This window comes from Xenopus laevis, chromosome 1L (genome assembly GCF_017654675.1).
Source record: "Xenopus laevis strain J_2021 chromosome 1L, Xenopus_laevis_v10.1, whole genome shotgun sequence".
Classification (NCBI taxonomy): domain Eukaryota; kingdom Metazoa; phylum Chordata; class Amphibia; order Anura; family Pipidae; genus Xenopus; species Xenopus laevis.
In genome coordinates this window covers 49,761,220-49,787,040 of record NC_054371.1, presented here as the reverse complement: position 1 = coordinate 49,787,040, position 25,821 = coordinate 49,761,220, and the positions used below count along the sequence as shown (strand labels likewise).

Sequence of the window (25,821 nt, the reverse complement as noted above, 5' to 3'; positions counted from 1 at the left end):
GTATTATTACAAAAAGCAGACATTATTAAGTAGGTAAATCCAGAGTCTATTACTAAGTGAAGAATATAAAGTTTCTACTGGCAGGTTATTGTGTCTCATTTGGTGTTGTTATGCGATTAGTCTAGGATGTTATAATCCTTTATATATTTTCTTTTGTCTGAAAAATCCATTTGCATTTTGTAGTTCAAGAATTCTGTCTGGTGTCTTTGTTTAAGGGAGAACAAAAAAACTTGAACATACTAATCAAAGTGAATACTTTTTGTGATATCTCACTTCTGACATTCGAGGATAACTTCATGCAAATGAGCAATGTGTTAGAATTTCTACAGACAGAATATCAAACACATATGATTGGAATACAATTGTCTATTTATATTGACAGAAGTCCTTCATGTGCCTTTTTTCAAGTGCAAATTACTCTTAGATAACTTTAACTTTTGAAGTTCGCTAGGCTTTGTATTGGGATGTGAGTTGTGTAATGAATGCTGATAAGGGTATGCTTGTCAGCTAACATTGTGTTGTCACAGTTCTTATGCGATGCGACTTGCTTTTAAAGTTGTAAAATCAAAAGATAAAATCTGCATAATAATAAAACAATATTACTTTTTGTAATGGGAAAACCTTGCCTAAATAGAATTGACTGATGTGTACAACATGGAAGTAAATTAAAGAGAAATATACACCTCAGTTAGCAAAACAAGGCATTTATTTTAACTGTTTTCCCTTAAACAGACAGAAGAGTTTAAAATGCACGTGAATGTACAGTATTCATATAACTGTCCTAATGCTTGGCTTTGGCAGTATGGTCTTTATCATATTTAGTGATGGGCGAATTTATTCGCCAGGCGCGAATTCGCGGCGAATTTGCGCGAATAAATACATTCGCGAATCTCCAGCGAAAATTCGCAGCAAAAATTCGCCGGCGTCAAAATTTTTTTTTTCGAAAAACGGACGCCAGCGTCAAAACCGGGTGCCGGCGTCGGAAAAAACGAGACGCCGGCGCCGTTTCACGAATTTTTCGCCGTTTCGCGAATTTCACGCGAAATTCGCGAATTTTTCGGCGAAGCGAAACGGCGCAAATTCGCCCATCACTAATCATATTGTATAATGCAATAATATTATATTATATATGTGTAAAGTAACACCTTATTGCATCCTTGATAAATATGATTTGCAGGAATTATAATCATCAAAAACACATTGCTTCCTCCTTCTTTGTTGGTATAGTGAATTTTAGTGGCCCTATTGTACTCACTATCCCATGACTCAATTACTACTTAATAATCATACTTAGCATTTCTTTTTTGTAATTATATTTTCAAGTGTTTCAGTGTTTGCTGTTTATTATCTTAACTTTGTCCTTGCATATAGATTTGTGCAGCAATGGATTAACACTCAGACATGCTATAAAGAAAGATTAACACAAAAAAGCTTATCTGAACATTTCACCCTTTTGTTCCCAAACCATTGGTAAATTGTTGGTACGTAAACCAGTTGTCCTGTTTGTTCTACTCAGCCCACCAGAGCCATGATGACACTTAAATGAGAACTTTACCCCCAAAATGATCCAAGGAATTCATGCTACAGCACTAGATACATGATGAGTGTTGAAAAGTATTTATTTGTGCCATACAACATTTCGGGCTCCTGCCTTGAAGCTTGAACACTTGTGTAATAAAATCACTTAAAGGGCATGTAAAGGCAAAAAAATAAAATCCCATTTTTACTTTCTTTAATGAAAAATAAACCTATCTCCAATATACTTTAATTAAAAAATGTGTACCGTTTTTATAAGAAACCTGAAAAATTCTCCCTTCATTTACTACTGTGGATAGGAATTGTCAGATGGTCCCTAACTGCTGATCAGGGAAACAATCATACTTATGAACAGCAGGGGGAGCCCCCGCCTTACTTCCCAGCCATGAAGAACTCAAGCAGCTTTGTTTATGACGATCCCTAAGCAGCCCAGACCACACTGAGCATGTGCACAGTCTTAGTCTTGCAAAGATGTTTAACAAAGTTACAAGATGGTGACCCCCTGTAGCCAACTTTCAAAGCATAAATTATTTGTTTGATTACGCTTGTGGTGCAGTAAGTTCATGTTTATATTTAGTATACAAAATACAGCATTTCTAGCCTTATTCTATTTTAGACTTTACATGCCCTTTAAATAGCCGTGTTAGGGGGAGGGAGAAAACAATTCCACCTTCCAGGCTAAGAAAAACCTTCCATGATGTTCAATGCAAATTATGTGTGTAACAATTATCAAACAACAGTAGTTGGAAGGTGGTATAGTTTATATGATATTAAGTGGCATATTAAACAGTCTTACCAAACTGCAATATATATATATATATATATATATATATATATATATATATGTATGTAAATATTTCCCTTTTACATCTCTTACCTTGAACCATTTTGTGATGGTCGGTGTGATGCCCTTAGAGATCACCTGACAGTTTCAGTGAGTCATGTGACTGAAATGACATCACTAAGCTCCAGTTATAACCAATGGCATCACTAAGCACCATTTATAAGGATATAATTTACAGGATATTCATGGCTCTTGTGTATTATTATATATGTATATATGTATATCAAATATATAGTTTTAGAAAGTTTGCAAGTTGAAAATTAGTTGGGAAATAATGATGAATTTCCCTATCATGAGTTTATTTATTTACTAATTCAATCATTCCTTGCCTCTGCTATATGTTTTCATGGAGGCTTATTTATCTAAATTCAGTTTGTGAATTTTAGTGTTTTTTTAATTTGAAGTTTGCTTATTTATAAAAAAAATCAAATGTAAAAAACGTGTTCAATTAACACCGTGAAAAAACCTCAAATACATTAAATTTGTATTCTACTGATCATTCTCAAATCTGAAAAACTGAAATTGAAAAAATCCCACTGACTTTTACATGAACAAGCTTTTAGAAACTGAAGTTTTACATTCAAGTTTTTCAAGCTTTTTTTAATTTATTACATATTGAAAAAAAATGTAATAAAAGCATATTGCACATGTACCAACTCAGGTATTGCTTTGAAAAGTATTTCCAGAGGAAAGAAAATAATTTTTCAAAAAGATGGTACTTTCTGATTAAGCACATGTTCACGAATCTCTTCCCTCTATAGATGTTTGATTATTGCTCTACAGGAACAGAGCCAAAAATGAACACAGTGCTGAAGTCCATTAACAAAATGTAAAATCTTTAGGATTTAATCAATACTGTACAAATTGTCTGTACTACAGAATATCGTTAAACTCTCATAAACTAAGAAGTTTAAATCAGAGCTGTGCATCCCAAATTTCTGTTTAGAAGAGCAGAAAAGACGCTTTGACAGAAAACTTGACCAATTGCTGCACTTTCTTATTAATATGTAAAAGTAAATCACTAGTTACATTTTCTCATTTAATTGAAATTAATCATTGTTAAATTCTTCCAGTAAGGATGATTTTATTTAATTATATTGTCCAAGAACATCTTCAAATGCTAAAAAAAACAACTATGGGGTACATTTACTTAAGGGCAAAGTGGGCTTTTCTAGCAAAAACATTTCACAGGGACATCACCAATTTACTAAAAGGTGAAACGGACAATTCACTAGAGAAAAAGCTCAGCTCTAGAGAAGTTTTGCTCCCTTTCGCCAGGCGAATTTTCGCTCAGACGAACGATCGTTACTCCGCAAATTAATCAAAGTGCAAACGTTCCCTTTTCTCCAGAGTCCTTTTCACCAGGTTATAACTACTGAATTTATAAGATGAAGCTACATCCTCAACATTATTAAGTCAGTGACATCATATCCTGTATGCCAAAAAAATTCATAAAAAAAGACAAAACGCTGGTGTTTTTTTATATTTTAATGTGGGATTATGTTTACAAGTTGAAACTGTTAAATATATGTTGTTTATACTTTTTTTAACCATTTGAAGGTCAAGCCACATTTGTTTTAGGGCAGGCTCATGTGTAAGACAATAGAAGATCTGTTTTTTATTTTTATTTTGCTTCATTGGACATTTTTGATAATAAGTGGCCATTTCCAGCAATTTCACCAACAATCACTAACAAAGACATATTTACTAAGATTGCAGTGAATTCGAAATGAATATTTGAATAGAAAAACTTCAAATTTTGAAGTAATTTTTGACAAATTAGACTTCGACTTTGATTCGAAGTGAAAATGCTTCAACTATTCGACCATTCGATAATCAAAGTAGTCTCTTCAAAAAACTTCGACTTCGCCACTTCGCCACCTTAAACCTGCAAAATTGCTATGTTAGCCTATGAGGACCTCCTAGAACATATAGCCAACATTTGGCTAAGTTTTTAGAAGTCAAAGTGAAATCGCATGATCGTCCGATTAAATCGTTCGAATCATTCAATTCGAAGTATGATCGTAGTACGATTGTACCCTATTAAAAATCCTACGAATTTGACTTCGAATGTTGAACTAGCCTATTCGATGGTCGAATTTCGAAGTTTTTTGCACTTCGAAATTCGACCCTTGATAAATCTGCCCCATTATGTATATATGACTTTTATGTATTGCAGTTTTGGAGTGTCAGGGGGACTTAAACCAGACAAAAACACTTTCATAAACAAACACATTTAACCCTTTAAGTGCCACACATCATAGACTCTATGATCTGTTGCATTGGAGAGCAGATTGTAAAGCTGTTCCCTCTATCACCACTCGTTCCCCAGCCCCTAGGCAACAAGCAGAGCGGGGGAACAATTGTCCCTAGTGCACGATCGGCCAGGGGCCAAAGGCAGCAGCATGCATATGGAAACGACATGTCCTGCTGCTGCCCTCACTTCCTGGACCCCCTGCGCCGACCCCCACCGGATCCTGCAGACACAGTACACTTCTATTTACATTTGCACATACATACCTTTTTTGGGGATCAGGGGTTTCACACATTCACAGCACTCACACATATATGCACACACACATGCATATAACACGTAAACTGCCAAGTGTGCACACACACGTGTACACTTACATGATTGTGTGGCTTTTTTATTGAATCGTCTGTTTTTTTGCCATTGCAAATAGTATATTTGCTAAATTTACTGTGCAATACATTTTGAATGTTATTTTGGTGACTGTATTACAATGTTGGTGCATTTTAGCCATTTTATTGCATTTTTAGTAGTGATGGCCGAATTTCTCCTGTTTCGCCGAAAAATCGCGAAACGCAAATTTTGACGCTAGCGTCCAAATATTTTTGATGCAGCAACAATTCCGACGCGGGCGACAATTCTGACGCTGGAGACAATTCTGACGCCCGTTAAAGTCAAGGGTCACCTAGAATTGTCGCTTGCGTCGAAATTGTCGCCAGCGAAGGAATTATCACCAGCGTCAAATATATTTTGAATTTTTGCACGAATTTATTTTCCGGCCATCACAAATTTTTAGCCATTTTATTGGGATTCTGACTGCTGATTACACACATTACAAAAAAACCCATTGATTTTTAGTGGTTTTATTGGATTTTAATTATTTTATTGTATTCCGCACTGTTCTTTGTTACGTACTTGTTTTTGCACATGACAATTTTATCTGCTATATATCCATTAGGGTGCCTCTGTATGCCACATAGTTTGGTAAATCTATGTATATTGGGCATTGAACTGTTCAGTAGACCCCTGGCGTTCATCGTTAGGATGCTTTCTCTTGGTGCCTAATGCTATGTGGTATGCTAGAAAGCATCTTTTTGTGTTTTTATCCTGCAAAAAATGCAGTAAATGTGTTGATCTTTCAAGTGACCTCCAGGACAATTTGTATGCACTAACTTCATTTTGGGGTCTCTAAATGCCAGACATTTTTGTTAACCGCACTCTTCTATGTTACTCATTTTTCATTTTTCATTCACATGGAAATTTTATCTTCTATCTATCCATTAGGGTGCCTCTTTACACCACATAGTTTGGTAAATGTATGTATATTGGGCATCACACTGTTCAGTGGACCCCTGGCATTCATATTTAGGATGTTGTTCTTGGTACAGTACCTACAGTACGTTGGAGATAAGATGCCAAAAATTAGAAGCTAAGGTGACTTTCAAACCAGCTACAGTAAATCCCTATATTGTAAAAAATGTTTTTTGTTTTTTTTTTGGTATTTAGAACTAGTTCCAGAAGTGAAATAAACTTTTCGAAAGCTCAGGTTCTCCAGAAAAAAACACCGTACAAAATGTCCAAAAAACGTCTGGCACTGTGTGCAAATGAAATGCAAAATTCTTCTGGCATTTAAAGGGTTAATAAAGGACCTATGAAGAATCACAAAATGTATAGTAATTTAAATACAATCTTTAACAATTAACTGACAATTTAAAACCTATCCAATCATTTAGAAAAAAACCCAGAAATATGAATGTAGGTTATACTGAGTTCATTTTAATCATTAATGGATTTCATAGAAAAATGTTATATATGCTTTCAGAGATGCATTTTATTTTTGCTATTTTACAGACAATGGACTGAGCATATTAGCAAATTTTATAAAAATATATTTGTCTGTGCTGGGTTAATGAAAATTGTCCATGCACTCTCAAATGAATACTGAAAGCCAAATGAACTGTTAAAACCAATGAAAACAGTCTGGTTTCAGGGCACATACAGCTTTAGAATTTCAAATTCTGTGTGGGTTAAGAACACTGAATATTTAACACTTTTTTCTACCTATTTTTTACGTAGAAATCTTTCTTATGCACCTATATCATTACACCAGATGAACATTTACAACATACAGTGCTTAACATTTAAACAATTGCACAGTTATGACACCTAAATGAGCCCCATCCTTTTGAAATCAAAATTTAAAATTTTTACAGATTCGGTATTTCAACACGAGTTATAGATGGTAGCCCCTTGTGGGCACAGGAGATGAATCTGTAATTGAACGTTTAGAACTCAACAGCTATTTCACTTGGAGCCACAGTGAACAAAATTATTTAAAGTTTTTGTCCTTCTCCTTTAGGGAAAGGCATTCTCAAGACTATCCAGTCAGATTCTTTGATTAATTCAATGTATTAATATGAGTTGTCCCATTTAAATATGTCCTCCAGTAATTTTATTTAAACAGCATCATACAAATAGTAAATGTATGTTTAAAAAGCACTTTAAAACATTTATTTTTACTTTTATGTCTTTTTTTTATACTTTTTATATCTTTTATACTTTTTATATATGATGTAAGTTTGGATAAAGTTAGGGCATGTTTGCATACACACATACACAACAATGTGTAACTGCACATATCATCCCACTTTGTTTTTAATCACATTCTACATTTTTTCAAAAATGGGCGTTGGTTTGGTCAGTCTCTCCCTCTTAAAAGCCGCATCAGCAGTTGGTGGGGGAGGATTTAGCTCACAGTTTGAAACCAAGGCACAGGAGATGTTCATACAAAGTAATGCTATTAAGCAGAGAGGTAAAATACCTATTTTATTATGATTAGAGGTAAAGAAGTTAGGGACCACCGTGTGGGATTTACCTTGACATTGTATGGTGGCTTATCAATTTTATGATCATAACTTTGTAACAAAAAAACCCTGTTTTAAAATTACATGTTCTTGCATATTTACTTGAATTACTTAGACAGGGCTTTAGATATTTTGAAATTGGCCTCAGGTGTGCACCCACAATCCCCCTTTTTTTGTATTTGTATTTGTTGGAAGCTGTGGCTAAGCTTTATGTGGTTTGTTGCACCCTCATCTCCACCCTTTAGATTTTTGGTGGTCCTATTGTCCTTTTAAAATTGTGCCTTGGTTTGTGCAATCTCTCTCTCTTAAAAACCGCAAATGCTAGCGGCATGGGAGGATCTAGCCATGAAAAAAACAACGTCCCATGAGACACTTCTGCACAGACACACACATTACTTCCATCATGATTCCTCATTTAGTTTCCCTTTCACATACATCCACACTATATACAACCCATAATGATTCCACAAACACATACACACACACATTCCCCTTTCACCACTATACACACTCCCACACTCCACAAATACACACCAATGTGTAACTGCACCTATCGTACCACTTTGTTTTTAATCACACCCTATTATCACATTTTTTCAAAAATGGGCGTTGGTTTGGACAGTCTCTCCCTCTTAAAAGCCACATCAGCAATTGGTGGGGGAGGATTTAGCTCACAGTTTGAAACCAAGGAACAGGAGATGTTCATACAAAGTAATTCTATTAAGCAGAGAGGTAAAATACATATTTTACTATTATTAGAGGTAAACAAGTTAGGGACCACTGTGTGGGATTTACCTTGACGTGGTAGGGTGGCTTATCAATTTTATGATCATAACTTTGAAACAAAAAAAACCCTGTTTTAAAATTACATGCACTTGCATATTTACTTGAATTACTAAGACAGGGCTTTAGATATTTTGAAATTGGCCTCAGGTGTGCACCCACAATCCCCCTTTTTTTGTACATGTTTGCATTGTTTCAAATATCTGGTTGGTCACAAATATTTAAGAAAAACTGTCGGTTAAATGTAGGGGGCTTTGAATGACAGGCACATGCACTGCTGGTTTGATTTCTAATAGTTCTCCAGAAATCCAAACTGCTACTGACTAAACTCTATCTGTGTTACTGTTGGGAGAAGTGGTTAACTTAACTAACCTGAAGTCATACCACTTTTCTAGAAGGGCAGCAGGTTTGATAATAGCAATTAGAGATCTATAATTCTCATATCAGTAGTATGAAAAGTAATGGAATCACTTATATTTATGTGAAATTTTGATAATGAGAATGATGAACAGAAGGTTTAGAGACTAAACAACTTGTTGGCTTCAAGGCGGCTAGATCTACTATTCGGTGGTCATCTAATTTGCTGGAATTCTTTGACTGGGTAACTAAAGAAGTTGGTCAAGATAAAGCAACCGCTATAACAGAATTGCTATCATCAAGGTTTTTGACAGTGCCCCTATAATGTAATGTTTAGTACCCAGGAGTAGCGATGGGTGAATAAATTCGCAAGGCATGAATTTGTGGCGAATTTCTATGCTTCGCTGCAAGCGAATTAATTTGTAAATCTGCGGCGACAATTCGCTGGCGAAAGATCCGCCATGTCAAAAAAAAAATAGTTGCACGTCAAAATTGACACGCACATAAAAATTGGTGCACATCAAAATGATTCGGATGCCCATTGACTTTTATGTATTTGGACCAAATAGTCGTGCGCATCAAAATTATTTTGACACCCATTGACTTCAATGCGATTTTGCGAATTTTGTGGTAGATTCGCAAATTTTTCTGTAAAGTGAAATGACACAGATTCGCCCATCACCACCCAGGAGCGATCCTACACCTCCTGCTGCCCGAGACAGCAGCCCCCCTCCCTCCGCACTTAAAACGTTATAATCAGAGCTTGGCCAAAAGGGGCTGCATCGCTAATGCAATGAGCTTTATATTGCTCTCTGCACTAGTGGAGCTAAATTTCCTTTTTACAAAATGGAAATTCGGTTCTTAAAGTTGCAGAAGGCGGCTTTTTGCTGCCCCTGGTAACTGGACACTTACTGCTGCCTGAGGCAAGTTTCTCACCTTGCTTAATGGAAGGTAGAGTAGATACAATTTTAAGAACAGTGGGCAGAGTGTTATGTACCTGCAGGAAACTTGCTGCAAGATCTTGTTCTCCTTTATATAAGCATATGTACTTGAAATTACCAGTGAAATACAAGTTAAAATTGAATTATTCATTTTTTATTATCCATCCTTTTTGTAGCTGACACAAATGTCCCAAAACTGAGCTGATATTCCTGGAAGAGTAAGTCAAATGATTTATAGAAATTGAAGGAATAGACAAGGGTCTGCGGTCATATCTAAAATATAAATGCTTGTGCAGAATTCACAGAAGCTTCAGAAATAGTAGTACTTATTTGCCAATGGTACATACTGTAGGTACTATTAAAAGAAAGTGCACAGTTAAGATGAGAGAAGAATGAGAGTGTAGTTTTATTTGTGTGTTCCTCTGCACATCAACAAAGTTGTTAATTCATTTTATACTGCCATGTTGGTCTTCACTGTAGAAGCAGACAACAAAGCAGAAAGCTTAAATAATTAACTTTGATCAGTTAACTATACCAATATATAATGTGTCAGATGAGAATATTTAAACATACACCTGGGTCAGATAAATTATAATTAACCATATGTAAAGACAGTCTAAATTTCACAGACAAATAATGATCCTTTGACTGAATATGATTCCAGCACAAAATACACAATTATACAGTATAAAAAACTGGTTAATTTATATTATAGAGGATCAACATCCTATCCCATGAGAAATAAAGCTACACAGCTATAAACAGATACCCTTCCTATGTATATTAAGACCAGAAAAGCAGAGCAGACTGTTTGCAACAATCTTCTATTATTATCCAGTCTGCAAAATAGAACTGATAAAGTAAAGCATCACATACAAAAGATGTAGCAATCAGAAATAGATTGTGTCTGATTGGGGTGTTCAGGGACATCCGGTGTTGCCACCTCAAGGGCCTTCCACCCCAGCCATGGAAGTCCCCAACACTGGCACCCTATTCTGATCCGCACCACTGCCCTCCCAATGTGTACTTCCAACTTGCACCACTAGTTTTCTTGTAACTGCCTGTGGCGTCTGCAATCATATCTCTTTGCAGGTTTGGGGTAGCTGGACTCACAAGGTCTTTTGGGTCAACTGGGTTTTCTCTGGTGCCACACTGGCCCAGTCCAAAGCTGAATAGATAGGTATAAATTAAAGATTCTCCCAAATGTTTCAAACTTGAAATGCCAAGTTCTTTTATCAACTGAACTATTTTAGGTCAAGTTTGGAATAATTATAAGCTCCATAATATCCATAAAAAGGACCAAAGCCATGTATTAAGTAATATTTGTCTTATGTTATGTTCCACAAGTTATTTTTTATATTAATTCTGTTATTAATGGTGTTGTTCTTTCAGATGTTGGGATGGTTCTTATTGGGCCCCTATCCCCTGCCCCCCTCTCATTTTTGGAATTTGCTTAACACATACTGTAGTTACACCACTGTTTCCATATACATTATGGAGCAGATTTATCAAAACTTGAGTTTTCCAAATACTAAAAACTTGAAAAAAATTTTTACTAAAAATCTGAATTTTAGTGTAAAAAACTTGAATTTTTCAAGTATTATTATACCCCGAGGATGCAAAAAGTCAGAATCCGAAAATACTCCATCTTGTCGAGGTCCTGTAGAAGTCAATGGCAGAGGTCCTTTTTGCAATTTGAAGATATTATGGTCTGTGCAGGGTTTTGTACTATAATCCAAGCATTTTGGGTTTTTCTGCCAATTTCACGAAATTGCCTTTGACTTAATTCTACTAGATACTGTATATAATGACCTGGATAAACGAGAATTCACATTTCTCCTCTTTTTCCCCTTTTCTTCCATGTTGTGCATGGACCAACCAGATTGATTTTGAAATAGATAATATTGAAAATGTTCTTATGTGCGAAAAGGTTTATTAAAGTTAATACCTCTCTAGCCCCATGTTAGACTGAACATACACTGATATTAATCAATCATGTGCATGGACTAACCAGATTCTCATGTGTAATAATTATTCTCATCCTTTTTTAAAAGACTATTAGCTAATATTGGAAAGAACAGAAGTGTTAAATGATCTTGGTTTGAACTTTGTCTATATCCAAAGGACTAACCACCAATTCAGATTCATTGAGTTAAGTTTCTTAAAAATAACACAAGAACATCTTTAAAGTAAAGAGATTTTAATTGTCTTCCTTGAAATTAAACAGCTGGTTATAAATCTATAGTATAAAATAATACCTAAACATTCATCTGTGTATTTTATGGCAGAGGAAGAACATATCATTTAATAGTGTAGAACTAATTGTGGAACTCGTTGATTTACCCAGCAGCCCTTCTTCTTACTTCTACAATGGAAAAAAGTGAAGAAAGTACTAAAATGCATTAAAATTTATATGCAATAGCTGGTGGGCAAAGGCTTCCAGCGGAGGCAAAAAGTGAAATATGAACAAATTTAAAATGTGACTGCAAGGATTTGCACTTGAGATAAAAGATATTTAGACTGTATCATTCCTGCAGAGAGTGAAAGTGTCACCTCCAGGATGATCATACTCCAATGGCCCAGAAACCAAATCAAAGTAGCGTTTGAACAAGAATTCCTGCCTTCCAAATCACCTGGCTAGTTACAGTCCTGCTGCTTTTAATGAAGATCCTAAATGAATTGTTAATGAATGAATGCAATTAACATTTCTTCTAATTGAATACTTCAGAGCTGGGTGATAAATTGTGGTTTTCAAACTTACAAAGGAAGAATTGAAGTGTCTTACTCATATCCAAATGTACTTCTTAGTCTCATACAAAGGGCACGAAATAATTTTCTTTTAAAAATTTGATTTACGTACAGGTTGCACGCTTTAATTGACGTAGCTCCGACCGACAGACAAAACTGTTCTACATAGGGTTTTAGGTCACATCAAGTTTTACAGAGAAGAAGCAGTTGAATCCCTTGTTCACATAGATGTTAGAATAATAAGATAGAAATCAAAGAGAAACCTCATATTTATTTTAAAAATGGCTAATATTGTAAATGGCTTATGCTGGAAGAGGGCTAGTGAGGATAATACCTTTCTAAGGCCATGTTACACTTAATATACACTGATCTTTATCATGTCATTCTAGTTGTTAATGGCAATATTACATAATGGTAATATTCTGAAAATGTAATTTTATATATACATACATATATACTGTACATAAGTGATGGTCGACCCACAGCTGACCCGAACCCACACTTGAACCCTACTGCACTTCTATTTATAGATCCTCGACCAACCTGTCCATCTCTGAAGTCACAAAAGGGGGCGGGGCATATGCACACCTATAAATAGTGGCAGTAAGGTCACAAACAGTGTGTGGAAGTTGGCCTAACCCGCCGGACCTGCACATCACTTTAGTGAGTCAAATCACCTTTATTAGCATGCTAATAAAGGTGATTTGACTCACTAAAGAGACTTTGGAGTGCGGTTCTGTATGACAAATTAAGTACAACCTTTTTGAACCTGCACCCACAAATACATTGCAAATCCGGATCAGAGTGCGGCTGCCTGAAAGTTTGTGTGTATATAGAGAGAGAGAGAGAGAGAGAGAGAGAGAGAGAGAGAGAGAGGGGTGGGGGTGGGGGTGGGGAGAGAGGGTGTAGATGCCCTCATGCCACTAAAAGAATTTGCCATGTTTCAAAAAAATTATTTTTTCAGCACTAATCTAATTATTGAAACTTTTAGAACAAAATTCTCATGCGAAAATAAAATCTTTATTTTTAGCCTTTAAATAAAAGAAGAAAAAAAAAGATGTTCAATGCATTGAACTTATTCCTTTACAAGCAATATATCAAAGTAAAGCATTTTTTTCAGTAAGAAATTGGACTGGCCTAATCTTTATTTCTACTTTTTACCATCATATTTTACAGGACAGTTTGCCAAGTAATTAATCTGATGGTCTGATAATATGCTGCCAAGCATCAAAGATGTATTGACTTGTCAGCGGCTGACATTGAATTATCTAAAATTTTGAAGGGAAAAATTAACAAAGGCCTTGGAAGAAGTATGCAGGATGAGAAACAGGCTGGTTCGCAGGGCACATATTTCCAAATATTATTATCAGGTTGAGAAATTAGATCATTTCAAAACACTATTTTATGACAATCTTGAACTTTTTTGTGTGGAGAATCTGTATTGTGTCCCAGTAACAAACAAATCAAGGCACAAAAAACTTGTCAATTTTGTTTGACTTGTGTCTACAGGCAGGTTTTCTAAGTGATGGTCAGACTCAAGATGTATTTTTCCAAATTTTGTTTGGATGTGAGCTACAGTATAACTGACATATCCCGAAGTCAAAGTCTAACGAAATATATGTATTTCTGCCAGACTTTCCTATTTTCCCACAGCTCTACGGATTAAAATCAATGTCAGATTTAATCATGTTGACATACATTTTTTGTTCTTTTTCGAAATCAGAACTTGAAAAGTGACAACTGAATCTCAGAATAAACATGTTTTCTTGCCCAGAGATTAAAAAAAAAAAAATATTTATTTCTGCTTAAATTTCTCATCTCACAAAACTCAAAGAGGGTGTGGCAGTATCACATGATGATACATATTCAGTTTGCATTTGATATTTTGCATGCTATTTATATTATACAGTTTATATTACCATAAACTGATTGGGTGAGGAAACTCTGACAAGATTCACTAGTTACAGACATAAATATATGTGAAGGTTTTTAGTAAAAGTATGGGATCAGTTATCTAGAAACCTCAGAATTTCTCAAAGGCCATCTTCCATTTCCTTTTTCTCTATAACACAATAATACCATGTATGTGATTCCAGCTAAGATAAAATTAATCCTCATTGGAGACAAAACAATCCTATATGGTTTATTTTTTTAAAGGGATACTGTCATGGGAAAAATGTTTTTTTTTAGTTAAAAGTGCTCTAAAAGAGCAAACTGATTTTTCATATTCAATTTTGAAATCTGACATGGGACTAGACATATTGTCAGTTTCCAAGCTGCCCCTAGTCATGTGACTTGTGCTCTGATAAACTTTACACTCTTTACTGCTGTACTGTAATTTGGAGTGATATCACCCCTCCCTTTCCCCCCCAAAAGCCCATCAGCATAACAATGGGAAGGTAACTAGATAGCTCCCTAACACAAGATAACAGCTGCCCGGTAGATCACTCAATGGTAAAACCCAGCTCCCACTGTGACACATTCAGTTACATTGAGACGGAGAAACAACAGCCTGCCAGAAAGCAGTTCCATCCTACAGTGCTGGCTTTTTATGAAAGCACATGACCAGGCAAAATGACCTGAGATGGCTGCCTACACAACAATATTACAACTAATAATTTAACAGGAATACATTTTATAAGGTAGTGTGAATTATTTGCAGTGTAAACAGTGTAATTTAGAAATAAAAACTACATCATAAAAATCATGACAGAATCCCTTTAAGTAGACTTAAAGTATGGAGATTCAAATTACAGAAATATCCCTTATCCAGAAAACCCAGGTCCAGAGCATTCTGGATAACAGGTCCATATCGGTAATACTGTATATTTTGTATAAACTACTGACTCATAAACAGGTGACTCATAGCAAGCAATCAGCAATTATTTGTCACTTTCCAGAAGACCAACATAAACTAATGGTTGGTTAATAACTGCACTAGTGCAATTTAGTACCTATGTTAGTAAATTGGCCTTATTGTGTCATGGTTCAGGTATCTAACGAGATTCTGTAAATGGTAAGAATCAAATGACAATAGAAAGCTTATCCTTTTAAAAAGTCAGGATCTATATTAAATGCTTCAAACCATTTTTTCAACAAGTCTGAAGTATAACATGATTAAAGCATTATCAAATAAAGACAGAATCAAGAGCAACCAACTTTGCTTGCACTGTGTATTTAAAAAATAGTTCACCTTGAAGTTAACTTTTGATTTGTTAAAGAATGTAATTTTCTTAGAAACTTTTCGACTGGTCTTCATTTATGTAGTTTTTGACTTATTTGCCTTTCTCTTATGCCTCTTTCCAACTCTCAAATGGGTGTCACTGACCTCAATTTTAATGTTTCTTATGTTTCCTATTCATTTCTCTCTCTCTCATTGGAACCACTGCCTGGTTGCTAGGGTAAATTGATCCTTAGCCACCAGATAGCTTACAAACTGGAGAGTTCAAAAACCACAAAAAAAGTGCAGGTTATCTCACAATATAACTGTCTACATCACATTAAAAGCTAATTTAAAGGGGCACTATAGCAAAAATGAAAGATTTAATATAAGTTTCATCATACTAAAATAAGAAATTTTCTACTAAAACCAATTAAACATTCAAGTTACTCTTCACGCTCTTCCTCTCAGCACTTGTTTCTCTTCATTCTGTTTTCATGCAGGTGTTGGGATGAATGACAGTTGAACTAATTCTGACTTAGGAAATCATGTTTTTACAAAATGCGTCAGAAAATAGTGCTCCTCCAGCAGAATCCTGCATTGAAATCTATTTTTCAAAAGAGCAAGTAGATCTTTTAATATTTAGTTTTGAAATCTGACATGAAGCTAGACATGTTTTCAGTTTCCCAAGTACCTCCACACATGTGACTTGTGCTCTGATAAACTTCAGTCGCTGTTTACTGCACTGTACATTAGAGTGATACCACCCCCTCCATTCCCCCTAAGCAGCCCATCAGCAGAACAATGGGAATGTAACCAGATAACAGCTTACTGAAACCTACATTGCTAAAAATTCCCCAACCTAGTGGTAGATATAAGAACAGCAGTAAAAATTCAATTCTGACTAACCCAAGTCACGACTCCTTCAGTTACATTAAGCAAGAGAAATAATAGCATATCTGAAAGCAGTTTCATTATGAAGTGCTGGATCTTTCTGAAAGCACATGACCAGGGATAGCTGCCTACAACCAATAGTACAACTAAAAAAAAAAAATTTATTGGTTAAAAAATAACATTTTAAATAGTAAAATGAATTATGTGCAATCTATAGTAATAAAAACTATACCATAAAAATCATTTTGCCTAGAAGATGTATTAGAGCTCACTCTTAAAATCAGCAGAAATCCTGTTTCCAACATGCAGGGTTTGTGGCAAAGTCAGTTAATTACGTACAATCAAATGCAGGCGATGCTCAACTATTACTCACCGCTTGTTGTAGCGTTGGGTGCAAGCTGCTGGTCCCCTTGCCAGGGACCCATGTATAACTCCAAGAAACACATGCTGAAGCACTCCGAATCCTATGAAAGAGGTTTATTGTGCCAACAAACAAGGCAACGTTCGGGCCAACCTGAAGGCTTGAGAAAGAACATCGGCCCGAAACGCTGCCTAGTTTGTTGGCACAATAAACCACTTTCACAGGATTGGAGTGCTGCAGCGTGTGTTTCTTAAACTCAGTTATTTTGTTACATTTTGTTTGTGCTGGAGTTATTTGAGTGAGCTCTTATACATCTGCTAGGAAAGGGATTCCCCTATAAGAGATTCATTGGAGCTAACTGTCAATGAAAATCTGACATCCAACTCTAAATAGCCCTAAATGAAGAGAGAAGAAGAGGAGAAAATGCTGAGAGAGGGATGGTGAATGTAATTATTTCTGAAATGGTAGAGCATTTTTAATTGATTACATTTAGAAAATTTCAGTATGATGAAGCTCATATTAAATTTAAATTTTTGCGATAGATCCCCATTAAGGGTGAAGTACCCTTTTTAAATTGGGGAAAATTACAGCATTTCTACATAATTGATGTCCCCCAGATTGTCAGGTACCAAACTAGGCAAACAGAGTGGAGTGAAACTATAAATAACCAAATTACAACACCCAGTAGAAATCAGGATGAGAAGCGACTGAATAAAAGAGTAATGTTTATGGATTAAAATAGCTATTTTAGGTTTTATTGGTGCCGCAGTGAACAATGTCATCACACTTTAAGAAACTTGAATACTCTCATCATTTCAACACTATTCTGCATCACTGATAATGTGAAATGTTAATATGACAACTAACAGGATATAAGGAAACTATTTGCATCGTGATTGTGATGGAGTGCATATTATTTTGCTTGAAATTGTTTATATTAAAAAGAACAGGCCTACTTTTGGGTGCTAAAAATAGTTAAAATAGTTTTTTCATGTATGAGCCTATAGTAAATTGGAGTGACCCTTTACTCCGGAACTATGAGCATTACTAATAATTCTTATGTGTAAGACTCTCAGTACACAAGTGTGGGCCCTCGCTTATAGTGAAGGCAGGGTGATACCAAACTATATATAAGGGTTATCACCTTTCTAACCGGTGGAGCCCGGGCAGGAGGCTGGGCATATACTCACATCACATATATCCACCCAGGGCAGTCAATGAGAAATGGAGCAGCTTGCAACAGGTCACCCCCAGCATTTGGAATCCTACCTAAGTGGAACCCAGAAAGTACTTATCTAGTCCTTGAGTCCGTATGCTTATTCCCTACTTCTGGGCGGTAGTGCACCTGGAAACCTAATTCCACTAATTCTCCTCAGTGGAGCTTTAGGCTGCTTGCTAAAATAGCTATTAAATAGTTTATCCTACCACTTACTAGAGGATTACTGCAAAATGGATCCAGAGCATGTGTGCTCAGTTTATATAATTTAACAAACTAAGAACTGTAAAGGTCATACTCAGACCCAGCATACAGTATCTTCTTCTATAACTAAGGCCCTCCTTAGTGGCCAAACCTTAGGACATTGTACATTTTAAAGGGGAAGCTATTTTACCTATGCATTTATAGTTTAGATTGTTTCTAAAGCTTGCAAAATAGCATTTACTTTGAAAAGTATTTAAAAGTGTGGCATGAAGGGGGTACACCCAAAAAACTGTTAAAAATTGTGTGTCCATTTAACGACCACTAAAGTCCCTCAAACCTTGAAATTCTTCTCTTCCCTCAAACCTCTAAACTCAAGCTTCTGAACATATTATTTTAGCTTTTATTTCTGTTAATAATCCCTTCCTTTCTTTTTGCCTCCATATTTTATAGTTGTCAATACTGACTATATTTTAGGAGTGCAAGACAAAACCAGGGAGTAAATTCTTGAAAATCAGCCAAACAGCCTGTTCTACCATAACTATGAGGATTGGTGGCATTATTAGTTTTTTTAGCTTTGTGCTTTTGAAAAATATTATTTTTCTCCCACAAGTACCCACAGCTATCCATTGTAAAGAGTGTCAATTTAGCTATTGCTGCTAAACTTTAACTGCTGCAGTAAAACAATGCTTTAGTGTAGAAAGCACAATTTTTTATCTTTATCATCTCTATATCTTGTTCATAAATGGATTTCAAGTACTGCCCATTATTGCCTTCCATAGAAAGTGTCAGGGCTACGTTAAAACACCATACAATGTGCGCTATTTTCTAAATCAACTGTAAGTGGTGTTATTGTATTACCTGGGCAACATATGCATATACTACAGTCCATATATATATATATATATATATATATATATATATATATATATATATATATATATATATATATATATATATATATATATATATATATATATATATAAGCAAAAAGAAGACCAGCAACACCGAGATCTCTTGTGATATAGTCAATTTATATTGTGAAATCACATGCAAGCCGACGTGACGTTTCGGTCCACACAGGGACCTTTATCAAGGCAACCATGTTTAACCCCAAATGCATTTAAATACCCATAAAACCAAGGTCAAAGAACAGGAAGTGACATCAGCATCATAAAAAAGCCTCATAAGAGGTATGTGTCAAGTGTTAAAATTTCAATAAAAGTGACCAAGAATCCCACAGTATAAAACGTGTGTTAAAAATTTATATCAAAAATTGTTAAAAACAATTTGTGTGTACAATATATTTGTTACAAAAAAAATGCTACTCTGTCTCAAATCGTATCTGCTGTGCAATATGTAGCTTATATATTGCAAAAGAGTAGTGCAACCAATTTATGTGTGTTTTATTTGTTGCAAAAAAATGCTACTCTGTGTCAAATCTTATCTACTGTGCAGAATGTGACAATTATGTTGCAAAAGAGTTGTACTATTATGTTGATCCGGTAAGCAAATATGAAGTGTATACACGCATGGGCAAAGTGGGGGTATTTAAATGTGGCAACTGTGCGATATGTAACTCTTTGATTGTTGGTGACAGATTTTCTCACCCCTACACTGGAAAAACATACCATATGAAACAAAGGCTCTCCTGCTTATCACGTAATGTGGTCTATATAATAAAGTGCCCCTGTGGACTACTCTATTGTGGGAAGACATGCAACTTAGGGAAAGAATTAGTATGCATCGTTCAACTATTAGAGCTGCCCTTGACCCAAAACCTAAAAAGGAAACCAAACAGGATATCTCTAAGCAGCCAGTGGCACAACATTGGCTACAAGCAAACCATCCAGCCTCCGCATTCAAGTATATGCCTATAGACTGTATTCCAGACCCTCCACGTGGTGGTGACATAGACCGGATGCAGCTCCAAAGGGAGGCATTTTGGACTTATGAACTTAATTGTGTTGCCCCAAAGGGCTTGAACAGTTCTCTAGCTTTGAATTGTTTTCTTTAAGCACATCTGTCCCATATGAGTTGTATAAGATTTAAAAGGATTACGTACAGATAATGATATCCATATAGTAACTCTTTCTTTGGTTTGTATTAATCTGCAATATATGGTATGTGGCCCATAATGATGCCTAGCTGTGGTTTAGGTGTTCGTATCAGTATATCCTGAAGGGCTGATTAGTAGTTGTCTCCTGTTTTTTCTATTCATGGTGCATTAGATGCACTTTAGGCATTAATATGAGTTTAATTTACGGCCTGAGGATTACGGTTTGTTTATTGTATTAGATTTGTCTTTAACGGCATTTTGCCTGTTTTTACGATTTTTTATACTACACACTGCACAGTATATGAAAGTTTGAAACATAATAGTACAACGCTTTCGCAACATAATTGTCACATTCTGCACAGTAGATAAGATTTGACACAGAGTAGCATTTTTTTGCAACAAATAAAACACACACAAATTGGTTGCACTACTCTTTTGCAATATATAAGCTACATACTGCACAGCAGATACGATTTGAGACAGAGTAGCAATTTTTTTGTAACAAATATATTGTACACACAAATTGTTTTTAACAATTTTTGATATAAATTTTTAACACACGTTTTATACTGTGAGATTCTTGGTCACTTTTATTGAAATTTTGACACTTGACACATACCTCTTATGAGGCTTTTTTATGACGCTGATGTCACTTCCTGTTCTTTGACCTTGGTTTTATTGGTATTTAAATGCATTTGGGGTTAAACATGGTTGCCTTGATAAAGGTCCCTGTGTGGACCGAAACGTCACGTCGGCTTGCATGTGATTTCACAATATAAATTGACTATATCACAAGAGATCTCAGTGTTGCTGGTCTTCTTTTTGCTTATACTACACATTACCGTGCACCGGAGGAATGCTGCAAAGGCGGAGTGCTGTCCTTACCAAGTAATTATATATATATATGGGAACTTTTTTGTTTAAATAATGAGGTATTCATTTATGTCACGTGAAGATAGGTAGGTATTAGTCAAACTGACACCTTGAAGACCTATCTTTTTTGCAATGTAGTCTAGAAGGTTGTACTCCTTTATAATGCATTGCAGTATTATTCCATTGCTTCAGGCCTTGCTTTCCTCTATTGTATGAGCTCCTATTTATATATGCTGTACACTAATGATATACAATATATGATGGTCATTAGGCCAATGGGTGGGAATCCATCTATGCTCAGGGAGCTCATACTGCTGTATGTAGAATTATTAGGAGCAGAACATTACACAGCTACTCAGTGATTGCATACTGATCAATGATATCTTCCAGAGTGACATATCCTGGAAGGCGTAAGCAGCGAAGATTTTATAACTTATTACAATATACATCTAGCCAGCTGCAAGTTGTTTTAACATAGTTTCATGAGGGAATGATCATTTATTTGCAAAGTAATTCTGCACAGGCTGAGATCCCCTGAAAGAATTTGCACTGCAATTCAGAATGTACTATGGTGCTACGGTTGCACTGTACTTTATATCACCCTACTGATTATCATACAGATTTGCAGTAATGTGCCATGTTGCAACCAAAAATGGGGGTTTAAGTGCACCTTTAATACAGCTGATGCACACTGGATAAGGGGGAGAATATCTGCAAGATGCAGACAGAGTCAGCCTGCAAAGAAAATGCATATGCCTTTTGTTTTACCTACATTTTATACTTTATTGATTTTATATACATTGAAATCAGTAAAGAATGGCTGCATGTTGATATTTTTGGAAGCGTGGATTAACTTTAATGTGAAATTAGTAGACGTTTTGCTGTTCGGTTTTAACAAATGCTAACAGAAACAAACCATATTTTTCGTAATCTTAATAAGATAATTTCTATAACATAATAACATTTCTCATTAGCTCTTTCGGTCTATGACAGATTTGTTGTTACCCCTTGGTGAGCATATCTAAAAATTGTGTTTGAAAAATTGCTTGATATTTGCCTTTTGCAAAAATGATTTGGATATTTGTATACTTTTTCTATATTATAAAATCGTACAGTGCTGCGTATCCTAGTATAGCTTTATAAATAAAGTTATACATACATACATACATGCATAAATACATCTATATTATATAGACAGTACTGATTGCTTGGGTCTTCAGTTGATTTTAGGCTTTTGTCATTCATTTTAATGAATTCATTTTTAGAAGTGATGGGTGAATATATTTTCCAGGCATGGATTCGCAGCACATTTCGCTGGGCGCAAATGATTTTGCAAAACTGCCTCGAAAATTCACCAGCGGAAAATCCGTGTAAGGAATCATCCCTCTGACAAGATGTCCAGCAGGTATCAGATCTATGAACTGGCAGGGGGGGAAGTCAGCTCATGCTTTAAATAGTTTTATTTATTTATATATATATATATATATATATATATATATATATATATATATATATATATATATATATATATATATATATATATGTAGACAAACGCTCGCACTCTGATCCAATCTTGGAGTTACTGTGGGTGCTGGGTCAAAGCTTTAGCATACAGTAATTGGATAGGGACCCGCACTCCAATGTTTCGTGAAAAAAAGGTTTTTATTTCAACTTGTGCATCCAACGATGCCTGGGCCTTTATCCTTGATAAAGGCCCAGGCATGGGCCAAAACGTTGGATGCACAAGTTGAAATAAAAACCTTTTTTTCACGAAACATTGGAGTGCGGGTCCCTATCCAATTACTATATATATATATATATATATATATATATATATATTTAAACAAAACTACTTGATAGTTGCACTCAGAGAACTATGGGAATGCTCAGGTGCCGGTACATACATCAATATCAATAAAGCAAAAAGAAGTCCGCACTCATAGGTCTTTAGTGATGAAAGAAAAAGTGGGTTTATTCAACTTGTGGCAGCCGCCCTCCAATCCGGAATCTTTCAATCAAATCTGGGTGCTGGATCCAAAGTGTTGCATATAATCTTAATGAAAAGATCCGTACTCCATTATGTGCAAAATTCAAAGTTCTTTTATTGTGTACATATATCCGACGTTTTGGGCCCCATTGGGGCCTTTTTCAACGATAACTGTATACATGCAAACTGTGCTTTAAATACCCACCCCCAGTTCAAATTTGGTGCCAAGAATGACGTCATACATTCCTGAAATTCCATCACCAACAGTATCATTGCACTTAATTAAAATATATATTATATTAATATAATATAATAAACTATGCAAAGAACACTGAAAAGGCTGAAAGCCGGGCAACAACTAGTGATGAACAAATCTGTCATGTTTCACTTATACAAAAAATTCACAAAACTGCAGGAAAATTCATGAAGCAACAAAAAAAAAACATGCAAATCTATACCTGCCCTCAGCACTAGCAACAACATACCTTTTTAAAGACAAAATACCTTTGCCATAAAGGATCATGATTAAATGACCCTGTGTGCCATTTGAAAAGTATCCTGGTGGAAGGACACTGACAAATTGTGAGCTGTGCACATTCTTTCCTAATGACAATTTGCTCTGTTTCCAGGGGAACTCAGTGGACAATTATCATTGCTCCCAACTTAATTTCTTTTCAAGGGTCATATATGTTTCCTGGTTATACAATATTGTACTTTTAATACTGTGAGGAGCATCCTCTGGTGCTCTTCTCTTCTTTGGAGCCGCTTTCAAATGATGGCGGCCATAGTTCATGTGCGATGCGTCACAGAGCTGTGACATCATATTGCCTGATCTGTTTAACCCCTCTGGTACCACAAAATGGACTTTGTCTGTTGAATCTGCATTGCAACTTCCTCCTTGGTCCATGGCTGCTTGACCTTTACAGATGACAGACTTATGGAAACCACCAGTTTTAGTTTCTACCTATGTCCATGGCAATCCAGTATGCACCAGTATTGTATAATAACTAGCATTTATAATCACCTTCTTTCATGTTCTGGGTCTCCTTATGGTATGGACTATAGAACAAAGTCAAAGCATGTTGGTCATTTCAGTTTCAGTTCAGCCTTCATCAGGGAGGTCAACAATTTCTGCAAGCTTTGTATTGAGATAAATACTCAGTGCTGGGCTGCACCAAACTTATATGACTTTACATAACTGGACAACACTGAACTTGTTTAGCTGACTTGCTTTTGCTTAGCTTTCAATATGCAATTTATTTCCAGATTCTATTCCGTAGTCTTTTATGGAGCATTTGTTATTTAAAAATTATGGATTTGGTGCATCCCTAGTCTTACTGCCCTGCATTTTTATAAGTCATAATATTATAATAGTAGTCAGCTGTTATATACTAAAGTGTTGAGGCTTTAGTACTTTTGCACATCATCACTTCTCAGTTTCTTATGAATTATTCTTCTGTACAGTGGGGAAAAAATCTAAATAAAACATAACCTATTTGATTCGCCACTTTACTCAAAGCTTGTTTAGTTATGTTGTGTAAACTGACATTGAATACTGCATGTGTTTCACTGTCTTCAAACTGACCTTGAAGCCTTAAATGAAAACATAAAGGGTTTTGCAGTTAAAAGGTTCAAATAAATCGTTTGCTCTGTTTCTCTCCCTCTCTTTTTTTTAGAATCCCTACTGTTCATGAGGCCCATGGAGAAAGTAAACTGCCTTAATCCAAAAAGGTTGATAGACAACTTTCATGCTCTTTGTTGTTAAATGGCAGTGACCAGTAGATTGACAAGAGCGTCCGGGCCTTTGAGCGGTGATTCCTCTGGAAGCTGGGACCATAGGCCTCAAAAATAAATACATCAAAATGAAGAAAGCCTTTGATTAACTTCTCAGACAGAAAAGATCCATCTTCTAACAAAACTTTATCGAAAAATTAATTGTTCATTGTTATTGTTAATAATTCACTTAAAAAAAGAAATAAAACAATCAGACCTTTTTGAAAGGCAAAAATCTATTTTTTTATGGCTGTGAAGAAAAAAGCTTTGGTTAAACTATCACATTTGTTAAAGAATATATATATATATATATATGTAATGCATTTATGTATTAAAAAATAATGCATATGCTGTATATATATATATATATATATATATATATATATATATATATATATATATATATATATATATATATCTCGGTATATATACGGTTTATGCATTATTTTTCAATACATAAATGTTTGCAAAATCAACAAAAACAATCCTCACAGCTATACAAAATATTATACTCATACTGTACAATATACAGTATGTACTGTACATATTAAACATATAAATCCAAGTGTAGCTGCATTTATGCTGGAATTGTGGGGGAAAAAACATGGTGAATTGCATACGAAATAGCGATTTGCACACTGCATTGAAATACCCTAAGAGCAATGACATGGGGTGGTTAGTCTCTGCGATATTTAAAAGCTCCAATCATGGTGACTAATCATCATACTTACAGTGATGGCAAATTGTACTGGTGACTTACCAGCCACTGCAGTCATCACCAAGGAGACATTGCACAAGATCTCATAGGTTGGGGCAACGACAAATCACCATGAGTGTTTTGCAAACTGCGATCCCAATACATTCCTATTGTTACAGACTTTGCAGGGTATCGCTCAAAAAAAAAAGTTCTGTGGAGACTTGGAGCTACAGTGGCTCTGGAATAGTACAGTGTATTTTAGACCTGGCGAGTGGC

The 25,821-nt window shown here is 35.4% G+C and overlaps 1 long non-coding RNA gene across 1 annotated transcript; it reads left to right on the top strand.

Moving 5' to 3' along the window:
- Nucleotides 1–7,602: 7,602 nt before the first annotated feature.
- Nucleotides 7,603–25,068, top strand: LOC108698854. Its single transcript, XR_001932725.2, has 3 exons — nt 7,603–8,227; nt 22,380–22,493; nt 24,752–25,068. It is a non-coding gene; the product is annotated as an uncharacterized LOC108698854 (long non-coding RNA).
- Nucleotides 25,069–25,821: the final 753 nt, after the last annotated feature.